Genomic DNA, 16435 nt, shown 5'->3' on the forward strand with positions numbered 1-16435 from the left:
TGTAAATATCTAATTGTTGCCTTCTATTAATGCTATCTTAGTTTGATCTCCTCAATAGCAGAAATCGTTCCCATATCACTGGAACTAAGCGTAGCGATGGGCATATGGTAGAAACTCATCAAATATTTGTATAAAGAAACAACCAAAAAGATAGAAGGATGCAGAGGTTGGCAAGGAGAGAAAGAAGAGAAGGGATAGAAAATGAGGGTATGAAGGAGAAGGAGGAAGGGAATGGAGGGTTGGAGTGAAGGGAAGGGAGAATTGCATAAACAGAAAATAAGTCTCCAACCATGTGAGTAAAATTAAAATGTCACTATTCATCAAAAATAAAAAATCTAAATTTAAAATCTGCTAACTTGGGAATTACAGAGATCGAAAAGTAGTTAGTAAATACCTATAATAAATGTCTTGGTAGGTAGCACAAAGCCAATAAACATGAGAGTGACTATGAAACAATATTCCAGAGTCCTAAAGTCAAAAGGACTAATAGTTAATATTTTGTCAATTTGAATCTACTTTTATTACAATCAAAAGAAAAATAAGGCAGTGGTCATCACTTAGGGGTGAAGACACCAACATCAGTTTCTGAGCCTGAAATGAACATTTTTGAGAAACATTCTAATAACATGTATCCCTAACTACATGTTAAAGACTAATGACATTTATTCTAAGATTGTATTTTAGAATTTACTGCCAAAAGTAGAGTGATGATGATGGAAATAATGGAATAGGAAAAAGAGAGGGGAAAAAGAAAAAGCACAGATATTTTATCCTAACATATTCACATGTTTAAGTCTATATAAAATATTTTACATATCAAACCTGTATTGGCCCAGATCAGAAATGAAAAATATGTAAGTCAAGTAGAACTCATTTGGTGACATGCAAACCATTTGGGTTACTATCATAAATTTTTAATTTCTCTCATATTCCAGTACATTTCATTTCAATTTTCTTGAATCAGGACTTTATTATATCAGATTAATGGAATAAATCTATTTCTATCATATATATGGTTACTTTTGAATTAATTTGTTAAATAGGCTTTAGTTTTATAGTTTCTTCAAATCTCTCTCTAACCTGAAGCTTCCCTTCTAGGTATTTGCCTAATATATCAGGGTGACATACTTCATGGAACTTGATTATTCACTATGTGCACATCTGTGTTTAACTTTCTATGGTTAATGGATTATCTTAGTTCATCCCACTGTAATGGGTTTGGTCATGTTTGCCCACTACATGAAAATGTGATGACGTTTTGCTCAACCAAGATTGTACTTGAGAGGGGAAAAAAGGGAAAGATGAGAGATGCTTCGGTTTTCTTTCTATTGTTCCTTTATTCCTTTAGTCTTTGAGTACATTGAGTTGAGAACAGGACAAACTGAGCAGACTGGAAAAAAGATAGAAGCTTGACAAATAATCAAAATTATAGGAGCAAATTACTTCTAAAACACCTTGCTGCAGTTTTCTCCCTGGCTAGCACAAACTTCTGTTTAGAAGAATGTTAGAGAACCACATTTTCTTTTCAATGTTATCAAAGATTTGCCTTCTTTTAAAGAAACCAATAAGTAACCAATGGTTCTGAAAACGGTAATCACTTATGACTGTCATTGAAATCACTCTTAGTGGAATATTGATGGCAGCTTCCAGAAAATTGCCAGAGACAAAAATATTTTTTCACATAGCTTCTGTGGATGTCTCTAAATTCGATTTTCTTTCTTTTTTTTTTTTTTGAGACGGAGTCTCGCTCTGTCACCCAGGCTGGAGTGCAGTGGTGCGATCTCGGCTCACTGCAAGCTCCGCCTCCCGGGTTCACGCCATTCTCCTGCCTCAGCCTCCTGAGTAGCTGGGACTACAGGTGCCTGCCACCACGCCCGGCTAATTTTTTTGTATTTTTAGTAGAGATGGGGTTTGACCATATTAGCCAAGATGGTCTTGCTCTCCTGACCTCATGATCCGCCCACCTCGGCCTCCCAAAGTGCTGGGATTACAGTTTCCACATTTTTAAAGCAAAAATATGTCAGTAGACCTCAGTCCTCAAATTGGCTTCAGCTCTATCATTTTTAGGATCTCTACTTTGTATTATTCACTGCCTACATCAACTTAAAGCGAAGCAAGCAAATGAGTAAGCAAACAATGATTCCTGAAGTGAAAATAATTCAATATATTTGGGAAGGCCTTTAATAGTTTTTAACATAAAAGAATAAAAATATAACATACAAGGCAAATTGCAGTATGCCTGTGGGAAAGCTTTAATTTTCCTATCCATGGTGCAGTTGGGGTAGAGTTTGGGATGAATAATTTATATCTTGAAATAATCCAAGCACCTCACTTTGTGAGTGTCCCAGCTGCCTCTTCATCATCTCATTCAAAGGCTAGTAACAGGGTGTTCACTGTTTGGGTAATGAGTTCACTAAAAACCCAGACTTTGTCACCATGTAATATATCCATGTAACAAAACTGCACTTGTACCCCCAAATCTATAAAAATAATAATAAAATGCATTAAAAAATGATGCATTTGTATTCCACCTTTTAAAATTTCCCTATGCTCTCCTTGATATGCTGCTAATATCCTAAGAAATGCATTGGTGTGGTGGGTGGGGAATCCTATCAAACCATAAAACTAAATAATTAGAGCCTGAATAAATAGGCCTTCTGACCTCCCATGGAGACCTTGAAAACCCTTGGAGATGAATTTCTTACCTTTATTGCATGTTTCTTCTTGACAGTGTCATAGAAGGCATGGAGAAGAGAATTCCTTTTGGATACAGCGTTAGCAGAGAGAGGCTTCATAGTATGGTGAGCTGTTCCAGCCAGGGGAGAAATTGCTTCTTACAATACTTAGATGCCTAGTGCCTGACTTATTAGGCACTCAATAATGAGTGATAAATGAATAAATGAATGACCCAGTCAGTGAGCAGGAAGGAGAATTCTATTTGATCCTTGCACAACCTACTTCTAGTTAAGTGAACATGCACGTGCCGTTTTACCCACTTAAGTATCCGTTTTCTCATCTAAGAAATTATAACAAATAAGAGTTCCAGCCATTTAACAGGGCTAGTCTGAGCTTCACATGAGATAATGGATGTGAACGCACTTGAAAACCTACCCATACCATATGTTTTGATAAGACATGGAGAAGAGAATTCCCAGCACTTTGGGAAGCTGAGGTAGGAGGATCTCTTGAGCCCAGGAATGTTACCAGCCTGGGCAACATAGCAAGATCCCACCTATAAAAAATAAAATAAAATAAGCATACAAGCATTAGCTGGTGAGGTGGTACACATGTTTATAGTCTGGAGGTTGAGCAGGAGGACCACTTGAGCCCAGAGGTTTCAGGCTGCAGTGGGCTATGATTATCCCACTGTATTCCAGCTTGGGTGATAGAGCAGAACCCCATCTCAAAAATAAATAAAGAGCATGCTATTGCTCTCTTGCTCCCTCTAGTGCTTTGTGATATATCTGCTTCCCCTTCACCATCAGCCATGAGTAGAAGTTTCCTGGGGCCCTTACCAGAAGCAGATGCCAGCCCTATGCTTCTTGTACACCCTGTAGAACTGTAAGCCAAATATCTTTCTTCATAAATTACCCAGTTTCAGGTATTCCTTTATAGTAATGAAAGTTGGACTAATACACCATATTAGAATGAAAACGATGTATGTACCCTTTCCCACAGGACCTGCTGACATGATTTACATATACACTCTTATCTTCATGGTACTGCTTAACTTAAGGAAACAGGCCAGCCAGGCTGGATTGGCTTCGTCCTCAATGAAACCATATTAATGCACTGAAAATGCTGGCTTTAGTACTTCCTCAACTGCTCCTAATTTGCACATAGGTCTGTTAGAAATTGCCTGACACAATTTCTATTCAATTTCTCAGAATTCTGATATGAATGTCTTATTTCCCTCTCCTCTAATCTTTGAACACACTACATTAAATAGGCTTCAAACCCTTATCATTGTCTCAATAAGTAGCTGTTGGCCCTACCCTGGAGCTGACCTAGCTCCGTACATCTTTCCTCTATCTTTGTCCTCGACCCTAATTCAAGTCTCAGCATATTTTTATATCTACAATATCAGAATGGCCACATTGATGCTTAAAAATAGACACTGCAGACATTGGGACTCAGAGCCTTCCTGTGTTAATCCTGCTGCTGTGGACAGCATCACATCACAGAATCCATTCACACTGGATCCAAGGTGGCTCTCTTGGAACCCCCTGGACTTTCCGTTCTTTTTAAGAAATATTTATTAGCATCTACAAAGTACAAACTGTATTTTAAATTATGCACGAAACATCTGATTTCTATAACTTAATGTTGTCTTCCTCTGTTCCTTCACAGATATTTTTGTTTGTTTACTCTTCCAGTGTCTATTCAAATACAAGCCAATAAGAAGATACACACATTATTATTTCCCCCACATTCTTCCATGAAAACTTAAATTGTAAACTTTTCTTCCCTATAAATCTTCACTCAACAACGCATACCTATAAGTATATAGATAGTCTCCAAAACATTTTCAACTGCATAATATTCCACGGAGAGATACGTACTATTATTTTTCCACCAGTCTCTTACGAGTGGAGTCTTGGCTGCTTCCAGTCTTCTATTACAAATGATGCTACAAAAATTAAGCTGGACATGCTGTTTTCATACATATGGTCATAGGAACGTGGAATTGCCTTGTCAAAGCATTAATGCATCTGTCATGTTTCTAGTTTATAGATATTACTAGTCTTCACTCATAGAATTTGTTTCATTTTGTACTCCCAAAGGGTGAATATTTTCACACTTTGCTGTTTCTCTTTTGTCTTTGCTTATGTTTGTGTTTTTGGTGTGCAGAAATTTCTAAAATTTAGCAAATATTTTCTTTTATGGTTTCTGGATTTTGAGTCATCAGGCCTTTTAGATATCTTTTTTGTTTTGATTCTTTGACATTTATTAAGGGTGACTTTGTGGACCAGAACATGACCAATTTTTATGTATGTTCCACATGTGTTTGAAAGTTATGTGTAATACATTTCCATACAAAATTCTAGATGTGTATGTCCTTTTGAGGCTATTAATCAACTTTTTCAAGTGTTCTATAACTTTACTTTTTCTTTCTATGTGATCTAACAATTTCTGAAAACTGTAAGTGAAAATCTCCAAATGTATTTTGATTTATTTATTTCCCTATGGAATTCTGTCAGGTGTTGCTTTTTATAAGACTGTATTGTTCTGGCACAGGTGTCTATGATCAATTTTTTTTTTTTGGATGAAATGTCACTTTTATCTGTATGTAACTTCCCTTTTTTGTTCCTTATAACTTTTTCCCTTAATTCTCCCTTGGAGGAATCTGATAATACGCTTTTGGGTCATTAGGGATGAGCTAACCCAAGTGTTAGCTTCTCCCTTGTGTGCCTCTTTAGAGGCTTTGATAAAATTGGCTTTAGAGTGGAGCATTTTTTATATTTAATACAGTTCTAAAACCTTCCAGTCACACCTTCTCTTCTGCTATAGTTTGGATGTTTGTCCCTTTCAAATCTCATGTTGAAATTTGATCCCCAGTGTTGGAGGTGGGGCCCAGTGGAAGGTGTTTAGGTCATGGAATGGATCTCATGAATATATTGATTAGATTAATGGCCCCCCCCCCCCAGGAGTGAGTACGCTCTGTCTCTCTAGTGGTTCCCGAAAGAGCTAGTTGTTAAAAAGAGCCTGGCATCTCCTTTCTTGCTCCGTCTTGCTCCCTCTTTCTTGCTCTGTCTTGCTCCCTCTCTTGCTGTGTCTTGCTCCCTCTTTCTCTTGCTATGTTTTGCTCCCTCTTTCTTGCTCTGTCTGGCTCCCTCTCTTGCCATGTGTCTCTGCACAGCTGGCACCTACTCACCTTCTTCGTTGAGTGGAAATAGCTTGAGGCTCTCACCAGAAGCAGATACTGGCACCGTGCTTCCTGTGCAGCCATTAGCCAAATAAACTTCACCTCTTTGTAAATTACCCAGTCTCAGGTATTCTTTTATAGCAACACAAAACAGACTAAGATGCTTCCTGTATAGCAAATTTTGTATTTCAGGGAATCTGTTAATATCTCAACTCTAGGTGCTCTTTTCAAAGAACTACCCTGGGTATATTCATCCCGATGTGGTAAATGATAATGGAATTCATAGTGGCCAACCTATCAACATTAAGTAGAACTGTTACAGTTTGCTCATTAGTAGCATCTCCTTGATGTTACCCCAGTGAGTCCGTTCAGCACTGAACTGCTTTTACTGCTTTTTGGCCCCTAAATGGATCTGGCACAATCAATGATGCAACCAGGGCACAATCTGAAGAGCTGGCAACGGCTGTCGTTGGTACTCATTCTTTCTACCAGGATTTTCATTTCCTGAACTTGTGTCCCAGTCATCATCTAGCAAATCAGCAGCTTCTTGTAATTAAAGTATTAGCTTCTGGGATAAATAAACATTCTGTTGTTTCTGGGATATCTGCAGGGTCATATTTAGGGGTAGGAATCAGCAGCTATTAGTTCACCATGTTGTCTAAAGTAGTCATTTTGTCTCTCCCACCATTCCTAATAAATGTATATTTCACAGTTTACAGTGAACCTCACAACATCTATCCTGGAATGGTGGCAGAACATATTTTGAAAAAAACAACAACAACAACAACAAAAAATAAGGCTTAATGGACATTTTCAACAGAACTGAACTTCGTAAGAATGCCTTTTACACATGGACAGAGGATATGGAAATTTATGCCATCTCAAATATGCCATGTAGATTATTTTGTATATGAGAAGGATATTTTCTCTCTGTCATGTAGTTTCGGAATGAAATGTTTTCATGAATATTATAGCTTAAATTATCTCCATTTCATTAGTTTAAAAGCCCAAAGAAGAAATCTAGTGTAAAAATCTTTCACTGAAGTACTCAAGAGCTATATACTGTTTTTTTGTTTGTTTGTTTTAAAAAAATAATCCAAAACATAACCATGACACAGGTTGAGCTCAGAAAATACAAGTCATAAACTCAGTTTTTGAAGAAGAGGTAGTACTGTCTAGTGGTAAAATACTGGGCTTTAAAATATAATTAGTTATTGAGCAATCATAGTTTTTTCTCCAAGATGAACAAATAGGGAGAAATTCAAGATGATGAAGTAAAAGTGGAAAATGAGAAAAACAGCAGAGTCTAGGATACATTTAAGGTTTGGGCCATTTGAAATATCGGGAAAAAAATAATCACCAATCACCATGCATCTGGTGAAAACCCTACCTGGAGAAAGTGAACAGTAAAACACAGCTACTCATGAAGCTATAACACTACTAGGAAATCAAATCTTTATTTACAAACATGAGTACTTTCTTGCTAAAACATTAAAGCTGCTTGACAGCCCTTTGTTTCCACCATCAATTGTACCCTTTTTTGTTACTAGTACCTGGATAGCTAAATACAACTGGAGAAAATGACACAAAATGAATGGATATAACCGTAAATGCACACTTACTAGATCTTAAAACTGCTTACTGGCTGGGCATGGTGGCTTACACCTGTAATCCCAGCACTTTGGGAGGCTGAGGTGGGTGGATCGCTTGAGCTCAGGAGTTTGAGACCAGCCTGGGCAACACAGTGAAACCCTGTCTCTACAAAAAGTTAAAAAATTCGCTGGGCATGGTGGCGCACGCTTGTAATCCCAGCTAATGGGGAGGCTGATGTGGGAAGATCACTTCCGCCTGGGAGGTCAAGGCTGCAGCGAGTCATGATCGCACCACTGCGCTCCAGCCTTGGCGACAGAGACTCTGTTTCAGAAAACAAACAAACAAACAAAAATCACAACGCTTTTACTATATTTTTTCAGTTAACTAATTTTCATGCTCCCTGCTATGACAATTAGAAAATTTTGTATAATTTCTTCCAACTTCCTAGCCTATGCTACAGCCTCCTAAATCTCCCCAATTGTCTTGCTCCTCTCAAATAAACTCTTCATAAACAGCTAATGAACTTTATGTTTTCTTTCACTTTTTATTACAATGTAAAATATATGCACAAAAGTAAAATATCATAAGTGTACCACTTCATAAGTTTCCCCAAACTGAAAATAGCCATATAACCATTAGCAGTCAAGAAACAAAACATTGCTGGCTTGTAGCATGTTTAGTTTTGTTTATTTCTGTCCTTTATTTAATGGATTTATGGAGAATGTATTCTTTATTGACTGGCTTTTTTGGTGGGAATTATGATTATAAAATGTAATCCATGTTGTAGTGTCTATTGTATAATAGTATTTTATTATGTGAATATATGTTTGGTATGTACTATTATATACTTTTATTGTGTAGATATACTAATAGATACTTAGCCACCTTTAAATGCCCATTTATGTAGTAGGTACTTGGTTAGTTTACAATTTAAGCATATCGTATAGTAGTATTTCCATCAACATTTCTGTTGATATCTTTTGGTGAGCATGTATATGCTGTGCTGTTGCATATATATCAAAAAGTGCACTACATTCAGTTTTACCAAAAAGTGTATTTATTCAGTTTTCCTCTGTATTTTCAGTTTACTAAAATTTAACACCAATTTACAGTAAGAACAGCATGAAATTACAGTTTCATCTACAATTGTAAATGAAAGTGGCAGGTGTTTCAAATATATGGCAGCACTTGGTATTGTCAGTATTGTCAGTCTTTTTTTTTTTTTTTTTAAGATAATGTGTCACTCTGTCACCCAGGCTGGAGTGCAATGGCGTGATCTCGGTGCACAGCAACCTCCGCCTCCCGGGTTCAATCAATTTTCCTGCCTCAGCCTCCTGAGTAGCTGGAATTACAGGCAGGTGCCACCAAGCCCTGCTAGTTTTTGTACTTTTAGTAGAGACAGGGTTTCACCATGTTGGTCAGGCTGTTCTCGAACTCCTGACCTTTTGATCCACCCACCTCAGCCTCCCAAAGTGCTAGGATTACAGGTGTGAGCCACCCTGCCCGATCCTTTTTTTCCTTTTAACCATTCTTGAGCATGTGTATTTGCATCTCATTGTGGTTTCAATTTCATTTCCCTGGTAACTAATGAAGTTGAAAACATTTTTATGTTTACTGAATATTTTGATATGTTCTTTTGGGAAATTCCCATTTTTCTGTTGGGTCCACTGTCTTTCCTTGCTGATTTGGAGTTCTTTATCAATCATATGTTTGCAAATATCTGCTCCCATGCCACCTGTTATACTCTCTTTATGGTGACTTTTTAGGAAGAGAATTTCTTAATTTTACTGTATTCCAGTGTACCATTCTTTTCCCTTTCGTGGTAAATATTTTGTGTGTCCTTTAAAAGAATGCTGGCCTACTGCAGAATCACTATAATATTTCCTCTGAGCATTTTGTCATTTTGTCTCCTACGTCTAGATGTATAAATTATCTACAACTGGTTTTTATGTGTGAGGTAGGGGCCGAGATAAATTTGTTTTCTATATGGATATGAAATTGTTCAACAACATTTACTGAAAAGACAGCTTTTCCCTCTCTTCATTGAAATGTTAGCTTAATGATAAATTAGATGACCATGAATGTGTAGGTATGTTTATTTTCTATTAGCTTAACTGTCTCTAACTCAATATTATATTGTCTTAATTATTATGCTTCATAATAGGTCTTATTCTTGATAACCGGTACTGTAAGTTTTTGACTATTAATCCTTCTTCATTATTGCTGGGACCATTTTTGGCTCTTGCATTTCTATATAACTTTTAAAATCAGTTCATCAGTTTCCTTAGGAGAAAAGGGCTGGAATTTTGATTGGGATTGCATTGAATCTATCAAGTATTATTTAGAGAAGTAATACTGAATGTTATACTACATGAACATGATATATTCCCTCATTTAAGTCTACTTTAATTTTTCTCAATAATGTTTCCAATGTTAAGCAAAAATATCTTGTATATTATTTGTTAGATTTATTTGTAAGTTCTTAATTTTTTAATGTTATCATGAATGGTTTCATTTTACAGTTTCTTTTCTCTTTGCTTATTACTAACATATAGAAATTCCATTGATTTTTGGTATATTGACTTATACGCTATTATCTTGTTAAATTTATCTTTTCTAATATTGGGTCTGCAATTCTATTGGATGTTTCATGTACTCTCATTTCATCCATGCATATATACTATCTTATGTCTTCTTTTTCAATTCTAATGCCCATGATTTAATTTTTTTGCCTTATTGTCCTGACTGATATTTCTAGTATAACACAAAATACAAGTGGTGATAGTGAGCATTTTTGTCATTTCTTATTTCAATTGAAATTTTTCAGTGCTTTATAACTGATTATCTTGTTCACTGAAGATTTTTCATGGATAGTTTTGTTAAATTAAGAAAGCTCATTTATATTTCAAGTTTGTTGAAATTTTATCATACATGGGTGGTGAATGTTGTCAAGTAAGTTGTCTATATTAGTCTAGCTATTTAGGTTTTCCCCTCATTGTATAAACTTGAATAATTACATTATTTGATTTTCTAATCTGTAATGGCCCTTGCATACTTAGAATCAACCCCACTTGTTCCTGATGTATTATCCTTTTGATATTACTAGATTTAGTTGGCTAATTTGTTAAGGATTTAATAAGATAAACTGATCTGTAATTTGCCTTTTTTTTTTTTTTAAACCTTTATTGTTTGTTTGTTTTGAGATGAAGTCTTGCTCTTGTCCCCCAGGCTCGTGTGCGATGGTGCGATCTCGGCTCACTGCAACCTCCGCCTCTTTGATTCAAGTGATTCTCTTGCTTTGGCCTCCCAAGTAGCTGGGATTACAGGCGCCTGCCATCACGCCTGGCTAATTTTTGTAGTTTTAGTAGTGATGGGGTTTCACCATGTTGGCCAGCCTGTTCTCAAACTCCTGACCTCAGGTGATCTGACCACCTCTGAATCAGAAAATGTGAAGATATTGCCTAGAAATCGTTTTTAATCGTTTTTCTCAGGTATTTCTTTTACATATTTGAAGTCTGAAGATTTCTGTCTTAGTACTTGGTTAGAGTAAAACATATCCTAATTAAAATGTGATGGTCACTAATATTGGGGAGTAGAGAAAAGTAAGATACCTTCTTTGGAGGGCAAAGAATCGTGTTTTAAGTGCTTTCTTGTTTCTCTTTTTGTAACCCTTCGAGTGGCTCAATTTGTTTTTTTACTAATGAACACTGGGCCATAAGGAACCTGACATGGGAGAGAGCAGTGTATCTAATCCATTTAGGATGTTTGAGAAATAGATACTATCCTGGAAAGAGCAGTATCTTTGCATTAATGAAGATAACTAATAAGCCCTACTCTGCCAGTCTTGCAAGATCATTGTTGGAAGCTAATAAAATAAAAACGTGCAAAAAAGCTCCATAAACTACAAGTTGAAAGATTAGCTACAGATTGATCACCTGTAAAAACATATCTTTTGCTGGAATCATAAGAGCTGAGATTGCAGAACAAATCTAAGGAAAGATAGATACCTGAAGAGACCAAGGGAGGACCAGCCTCAGCAACAAGGAAAAAATTACATTCATTTGCAGGCTCTTCTCCATGTACCTAAAAAGATGCTTACAAGAAAGATTGAGGGCAAAGTGAGAGTTGAGAAGCCTTCCTCATGATGTACGCCTTGTGGGGGCCGGGGGCTGAAGTAGCCTCTACAGTAAAGGCATGAAGGCCTGATTGGATTCTTCTTGCCCATCTATCTCCCCAGAAGCAGAGCTGTCCAACTGAGCCCATCTCAGATCAGCTCACCTCCAACTGGCTTGGACTGGGCTATGACCTGGGTGGAGTTTAATTGTATCTCCATCTGCAATATGAGAAAAAGTACATATTTGGTCTTTGTTCCTGGTCCCTGACACAGAGCTTCAAATAAATTTGAAATTTCCTGAGTGATAGAAGTGTCTTTTGTAAACCATAATTAGCCCTTTTTAACCATACCTGAGTTTATGCTAATGAGGTGATACATGGTAGATCCCTACATATCTTCCAAATGAAGGTAGTCACACACACACACACACACACACACACACATGAAAAAGTAATTAGAGTTGGAAGTTTCAGCCCCACCTTCTAACCTTCAGGGAATGGAAAGGGGCTGGAGACTGACTTCAATCACTAATGACAAATGATTTTACCAGTCATGCCTACATAATAAAACCCCATATAAAAACTATGAACATCAAGGCTCAGTGGAGTTTCCAGCTTGGTGAAACATTGATGTGCAGGGAGAGTGACACATGTGGATTTCATGAAGAGAGGGCATATAAACACTGCATATACACTCCACCCCAGAGCTTGTCCAGTGCATTTCTTTTGTTTAGCTATTCCTGAGTTAAATCTTTGTGATAAAATTGTAATTCTAACTATAGCTCTTTCACTGAGTTTTATGAGTCTATCTAGCCAATTATGAAACCAAAAGCTGGTTCATGGGAGCTCCTGAAATTTTACCAAAGTCAAGCAGGTTGGCGGGTAACTTGTTGCTTTGGACTAAATTGTGTTCCCCTAAAATTCATGTGTAAGCTCTGACCCCAAGTTGATAGTGTTTGGAGACAGGACCTTTGAGGTAATTAGGTCCAGATGAAGTAATGATTATGGGCCATTATGATGGGATTAGTGTCCTTGTAAGAAGAAACACCAGAGAGCTTCTCTCTCTTACACGTGAGCATGTGAGCATTTGCAAGCTAGGAAGAGAGCCCTCGCCAGAAACTGAATAGTCCAGCTCTTTGATCTCAGACTTCCCAGTCTCTAGAACTGTGGAGAAAAAATACATTTCTGTTTCCACCATTCAGTCTAAGTCATGTTTTATTGCAGTCCCAACAGATTAAGACTCCTAGGAACCCTACTGTGACTGGCATCTACAGTAAAGACAGTCTTGTGAAAGATTGATCTTAACTTGGTCTAGAGTGTCTGCTCTAACACTAGGTAGTTGGTGTCAGAATGGAATTGAATTGGAGGACACTTAGCTTATGTTAAAAAAAAATATGGTGTTGGGATTCAGTATCAAATGTGCAGCAATCTTAAATTTTCTCTCTCCCATATTCCTGAGGTACAGAACAGGGCAACCAATAACATGTGGTATCTGAACTTCCCCTCTGGCAAAATATAAGCATGTATAACTTTCAAACTGGTTTCAATTTTACTGTCTGCATCCTTAGATCAATCCCCAGCACCTAAAGCCATGCTGGCACTTAATAGATGCTCAATAAATATATGTTGAATAAATAAATGAACCAATAGATTTTTTTTCTAGAAAATAAGCTTCTTATTGTAAGTGCGATAAGATTTTAAAAAATATTTTTCCATAAGTTTTTCTAAAATATATACTTGCTGCTTAGGTTTAGTCTAAATGTAATATGGAATTTTCTTAGTGTATTAAATTTGGAATTGCCTCAAATCTCCAATTTCACAATATGGTAATGCCTTAAGCCCTGTACTCACACACAAAAAATAACTGCTAGTTTATAAAAGTTTATATTTCTGTGGTTTCCCTCAATTTCTGTCTTGCTTTTGATAGAGTGTATATGCTTTCTGCTTTATCTTATGCTGTGTCATGCAAAGCTTTTCCTATTGATCAGTACACATATGTATGCCCACACATACCACACACCTCTAAACCAAACATTTTGTAAACAACGTATTAGGGTTATCTAAAGGAACAGAACTATTAGGATACGTGTATATATAAAAGGGCATTTATTAAGGAGAATTGACTCCCATGATCACAAGTTAAAGTCCTGCAATAGGCAGTCTGAAAGCTGAGGAGCAAGGAAGGCAGTGGTGGATCAGTCCAAGTCCCAAAACCTCAAAAGTAGGGAAGCCAACAGTGCAGCCTTCAGTCTGTGGCCAAAGGCCCGAGCGGCCTGGCAAACCACTGGTGTAAGTAAGTCCAAGAGTCCAAAAGCTGAAGAACTTGGAGTCTGATGCTCAAGGGCAGGAAGCCTCCAGCACGGGAGAAAGATGGAGGCTGGAAGACTCAGCAAGCCTGGTCTTTCCACATTCCTTTGCCTGCTTTTATCCTAGCCACGCTAGCAGCTGATTAGATGGTGGCCACCCAGATCGAGGGTGGGTCTGCCTCTCCCAGTCCACTGACTCAAATGTTAATCTCCTTTGGCAACACTCTTGCAGACACACCCAGGAACAATGCTTTGCATCCTTCCATCTAATCAAGTTGATCCTCAATATTAGCCATCACACTTAATAACTTTACATCATATTTGGGGTAGAGGCTGGGAAGTCACATGACAGTAGGGTATTCTTTTCTTTGTGCTGCTCCCCTGGGTTCTCTGATCTCTGACATCCTAATATCCAGGTCATGTCCGTGCCCCCCAGACACTCATTTTCCCAAATGGTCTAATCAAGTCATTTTCCAAACAAAGGCAGCTTGATCCCTAAGAAGCTTTTCCTGTCAGCTTTGAGAACTCAATTTTCTCCCTCATTACATTCTCCCATGAGCAAAACAGTTATAGCTCCTTGCAAATTTATTTTATTAATTCTCTCCTTGAACCTACATGAGTAAAAGAAAGGAAGCAGAGTGACAAACAGGCCCACACAGTCAGTCCGGACTCTCTCTTCTCTTTCTAGTGTGGAGTTGGGTAAACTCTTCTCTGGTCTCCCAGAAGGTGACTGGTTCCAGAAGTTTCCCTGTTGTCTACTCCCTTCCTTTGCGGGGATATTAATTACCCGATGCAGTCCTCTTCTGCATTCAAGACCAGCAAGCAGCTTCCCCAGAACCTAATGCAACAGCACAAGAGTCTTCTGGGCCAAAAAGCGCGGCTGAGAAATGTACAGACATATTTATGTATTTGATTCAAACAAAAGAGCTCTGAGATTTATGATTTAAGAACATAAATGGTAAAATTATTTCCCATTCAGTCTTTCGACACACCATCACCGTTCACAAAACAAGGCCCAAAGCTTTTGTGTCCAATCCACCTCTGTGAGGAAAATAGCCTCCTGATCAAGGGGCCAACCAAGTTACCTCTCTCTGATCCCACCTCCCAGTTTCCAACCTTGTTATCCAGAGAGCACTTACCACGGGAATCCCATTCTCTCTATCACCAGAGCCCCTGAAAATATTGTGCTTTCCCCTGCAACTGTCCCATACAGACTGTAGCCAGTTAGATACCAGGATGTGTATGCCCATCGTTCCTTAAGATCCTCTTTTTCACAATACTCTCCATGGAACAGGCAAGTTGATAGGCATAATCTCAGCCCAGGTCATGGGGCTAACTCTAGGGGTTTGTTCTGCTGGAAGTAGAGGCCTCCTGACCTCCTCCACCACCTGGGGCCTTGCTTGTTGTGTATTTAATTTCAAGATGTTGGATATACCCATCACATCCAGCTTCCAAGTTTGAAGTCTACAGTCTCAATTCTACTCTGAGTCTTTCCCTGGATAGAAGTTAATGTTGCTTCCCTTCTAAGGTAGCTTCACTAATATTGAGTCCATATGTAGCTCACTATAGAAGTTTAATTTAGCAATCAATATGCAGGGATCTTTTCTCCTACCTGTAAAAAGACTGTAGTTAGAATGTGAATATCCAAATCCCTAAGGTTATCTGTATTATTTTTAACAGTGGGAGCATGGCCAGACATTCTGCTTAGAAATAGCTAGATTTGTGACCACACGTAACTCTTAAGGATAGTCTTTAAAAAAGATTCTACCAGCCATGTTTTCCTTGTCCACCTTGGAGGCCTGACAATCCTGTAACACTTTAGTGCTATATTCTTCCCAACTCACAATCTTTCTCTGCAACCTTCAGACAAGTACCTCTTGGGAATGTCTCTGGTTTCTTACAGATACGTGTTGTAAAGGATGCTGATTAAACAGAACTATGATAGCTATCCACTTTCCAGGGGATTGCATCTTGTTTTTAAAGTGGGGCAGGAAACATTTGGGAATCTTATACATCAACCATAGACCTCTTTTAGTTCACCCGTAAAAAATGCATTTTCAAAAGACATAATTATGTATTTCTTGATGCATGGTACTTCTGTTTTGCCTGTTTGTTCATTGAGAAACTTCATGAATTTTGTCACTCTTGGAAACTTGTATAATATTGGTCTTTATGTATAATAAGCTGTCCCAAAAGCTGTGTCCATTACCAGATAGCTTTTATTTTTAAGTCGTATTCCCAGAACCATAATGACCCACGGAGGGCTATTTTCTATTTCCTTAAGTGCATATAGCCAACAGTTTTCAAGTCAGATTGACATTGCACTTCTACTGGGCTAGTGTGCAGATTTCATGTAATACAAGGCAGGGAAGTGTACTTTCAGTTCGTGCCTCCTGAGAGAGGACACTGGCTTCATCCAATAACTCTTTAATGTCAAAGAGTCTAATATCCCCTAGGATTCTGCCTAATCCTTGCATTCTTGTGGTTTTCTTTGGCTCTTGTCTCCTGAACCCTCACAGGTTCCTTCAGTTTCACCCCCCAGCAGTCCAGATACAAG

The 16435-nt window shown here is 37.9% G+C and overlaps 1 protein-coding gene across 3 annotated transcripts in view; it reads left to right on the plus strand.

Moving 5' to 3' along the window:
• Positions 1–16435, plus strand: part of LOC105463752 (macrophage scavenger receptor 1) — a 764939-nt gene that overhangs the window by 715369 nt on the left and 33135 nt on the right. The window contains exon 20 of one of the 3 annotated variants that reach the window (XR_011607205.1): positions 10688–10769. The exons of the other annotated variants lie outside the window; for them this stretch is intronic. The gene's annotated coding sequence lies outside the window, so the exon portion shown is untranslated. Of the gene's footprint in view, positions 1–10687; positions 10770–16435 lie in introns of those variants that run through there. 3 annotated transcript variants of the gene reach the window in all.

This window comes from Macaca nemestrina, chromosome 8 (assembly GCF_043159975.1).
Source record: "Macaca nemestrina isolate mMacNem1 chromosome 8, mMacNem.hap1, whole genome shotgun sequence".
Classification (NCBI taxonomy): domain Eukaryota; kingdom Metazoa; phylum Chordata; class Mammalia; order Primates; family Cercopithecidae; genus Macaca; species Macaca nemestrina.